We start from the raw sequence: 3,683 nt of genomic DNA on the forward strand, positions 1-3,683 counted from the left end.
GTGAGACCCTGTACTAAATACATAAAATAATACATAAATAAATAAAATAAAATAAAAAGATGAGAATAGGGCTGGGGTAAACAGTGCTTGCTTAGCACGTGGAAGACCCTGAGTTCTAATTCTAGCATCACAGAACAAAAACAAACAAAAAACAGTAAGAGTATCTACTAAGTCAGGTTGTAGGGAAACTTGAGCTAATATAGGAAAAGACTGGTTGGTATATAGTGAATAACAGGTGGTTTTTCAGCCTCTATTTGAACTCCTCTAAGTAAATCCAGAGAACTAATCATGTTTTCTTTTGTGGAACGGGGGATTGAACGCAGGCCCTTGAGCTTGTCAGGTAAGCACTTATTCTACTGAGCCATCTCCCCGGCCCCGAATCATGTTTTCTACAATCAATTTTTTACACTTTCATCCAATAAATGCTACAATACACAAGCTTTCTTTTCTTTTTCTTTCTTTCTTTTTTTTTTTTTTTTTTCAGAACCAGGGATTGAACTCAGGCCTTTGCGCTTACCAGGCAAGTGCTTATTCTACTGAGCTATCTCCCCAGCCCCAACAAGCTTTCAATAAATGTTTAATGAATAATAAAATGCATCATTAAAACATTATGTGGAGACATGCTCTATCTATGTAGCCCAGGCTTGTTTCAAACTCAGTGCGATCCTCCTGCCTCCCTCTCTTGAGTGCTGGAATTACAGGCATGCATCATCATGACTGGCTTTTTTTCTTTTTCTTTTGTGGTGCTCGGAATTTAACCACTGAATGAGCTAATTCTCAGCTCTTTTTATTTTTGACTTGAGGCAGGGTCTTCCTCAATTGTCCAGACTGGCCTCTAGTGTTTGATCTTTCTGTCAGCCTCTCCAGCAGCTGAGATTACAGGTATGCTTGCCTAGCTCCAAGAGGTCTTGCTTTATCTTGGTCTTAACCATCCCGCAGAAAAGTATAAAAACGAAATATTAAAAAATAAAAGCCATATTAATATACTGAGCTGTAAAAGGCTCAAATCAACAACTACTTCTTCTTCTTTTTTTTTTGTGGTACCAGAGATTGAATTCAGGAACTCGCACTTGCCAGGCAAGCACTTATTCTACTGAGCTATCTTCCCGGCCCCAAGTCAACAACTGACATTGCCAGTCATGCGGATAACCCACTACTATTATAGGATACTGTACTATATTGGATTACTTTGCTGAATTCATGCACCTACAATATATGAATGGCAACAGAATACCCATCTCTGACAAAAGTAAACAAAAAAGGGGGATAGTAGTGAAAAAATATATATCTGTATATACAAGATAGCATAGATATACAGCTACTTTCTCTTAGTTCAATGAGAAGCAAGTTTTGAACTAATAGTGTTTAGAAAAGATATCGTGGCTGAATCTTGTACTATAACTACTACAAAGACAATAATATACAATGTATTAATTATTGTAACTGTCCTAATAACCTGTTTTGAAACTGTCTCATTGCTACTTTTTTCTCAATAAAATATTAAAAAAAGAAAAAAATATATATTTGTACATAGTCACCTAAGTAAAAAAAAGAAAGAAAGAACAAACAAATAGGGTTAGGGAGATAGCTTAGCGACACAAGCACCTGTCTGGTTAAGTGCAAGGTTTCGAGTTCGATCCCTAGTACCACTAAAACAAACAAACAAGCTAAACTGCAAAGAAAGAGAATGTCCTGCCAGTCCTGGAGTTTTCAGATAAATCTAGACTACCAGTTGGAGTACAGAGATAAATGCCACAGACACTCTGCTTAAAACAACCACCAGATTTAGAAGGCAGAGACACAGGAAGAAAATCACAAAACAGTGTGTAAGGAAAAGTGACATCTGGGCAGGGAAAAGATATGATTTACTAAAAACTAGTAAGGAAACTTACTAAAGGCAGATTCTGCCTTGTACAGTAGACTCTCTACAATTAGAGTAATCAGAGAGACAAAAGGGTCTATCAAATAATACAACATGAGAGTATCTAGAATAGTTAACAAAACATGAAGCCAGAAACATAAAAGATCAGGAAACCCAGCATCCCTCACCTACCTGATAAATGCAAAAGCGGTAAGGGGAAGCCACCTAAAGACTTTATTTAGGGGCCGGGGAGATGGCTCAGTAGGATAAGCGCTTGACTGGCAAACGCAAGGATCTGAGTTCAATCCCCGGTTCCGCAAAAAAAAAACCAAAAAACTTTATTTAGTATGTAAGACACACACATATGTGTGTACACACACACATACTCCTACACATATACATATGTATACATGTTCTCAACTTTCGCATCACATTATTGTACCAGATGTCCACTTAAATCATTAAATCTAAGCTACCTTCCCATAAATTGCCCCACCCCCATTTTCCATCATAAAGGGACCAGAAGCAATCAAATGGCCAGAAGGATTGTAGGCAGAGATGCACAGGTCAGAATCAAAGTCTGCCAATCAGACGACAACAACTACCAGGTGCCTACAGAAGGGATGGGAAGATTATTAGTCCTCAATAAAAGGAGCCAGGGACAAGAGCTGAAGGGCATTCACTTCTGATGTCCCCTGCTTTCCTAGGGTAGCTGTCTAACTTCTCTCTTTTCTGTTATTTCCCCAAATAAATTGTCTTCTTTTAAACTCTCCTTTAGCTCATTACTGAAGCTAAGAGCTTACCACTCCAGCAATTGCGTATTCCAGATGAACAGTGGTTCCAGACTACCTGCCACAATAAGTCTGATAGATGTATTACACATAGCACAATTGGGGCTGGAGACCACTTGCACTCTATCCATTTGAATTTGGGCAACATCCCCAGGGATAATCCTCCTTCCATTGCTCTGAGAGAAGCAAAGAATAAAGTAACAGAGATCTAGGAAATCTGTAAAGCTCCAGGCCAGAGCACATGCATGTTAGACCTCTTGGCCTGACTTAAGAAATCCTTACTTTAGGAACTTTTCCCACTTAAAACCTCATTAAAGGTTGTCACATATGGAAGGCACAGTCAAGAGTGGATTCTGGGGCAGGCCTGCAAGCTGAAAGCCCCTAAGGTATCTCAGCACCCTTTCAATCATTCTTGTCAATCATATCAAGACTCAGCGAGAGGCACTTGGGCTGAGGTGCACATCTTTTACATCCAAAAGTCTGATGTGTCTGTGTGCTTTTTATTTCCCTGTTACCCTAAGATAGCACTTCTCTGTTTATGCCATGCTTTTATTTCTGTTGGCATAGACCTGCTCTGAGTACATGTTCATTGTACCTACTTTTTATTTTACAAGTAGATGTAAAATTGCAATTCTTTGCTAGGGATACACAAGGGCCTGGACTCTATCTGTTATAGGTACCATGTGGATCAGAGGTAGTGAGCACATAGATGTGACTCATCAGGTGGAATGTAGTAACATCTTGGAAGAGGACATTTCTAGGGCAGCCACCTGGTCTCTAACAGCTAGAAACCTTCCCACCAGCTCAGCTTCCTTGCAGTTGAGCTTGGCTCTGACCTCTGTAGGGCACATCATCTCCTTAGGAATGCTAAAGGAGAAAGGTGAGCTCTTCCTGTGTCCTGCTTGGGCCTTCGAAAGGCTTGCTATACCTACTGCAGCCAAGCCTCAGTGCTCAGTCCCAGAGTCCCTTAGCCTTACAGGAAATAATTTATTTTGAACTTCTATAAGAAAAGGGTTTGGGGCCAGGGAGAC

This window comes from Octodon degus, unplaced genomic scaffold, assembly GCF_000260255.1.
Source record: "Octodon degus isolate 3935 unplaced genomic scaffold, OctDeg1.0 scaffold00355, whole genome shotgun sequence".
Classification (NCBI taxonomy): domain Eukaryota; kingdom Metazoa; phylum Chordata; class Mammalia; order Rodentia; family Octodontidae; genus Octodon; species Octodon degus.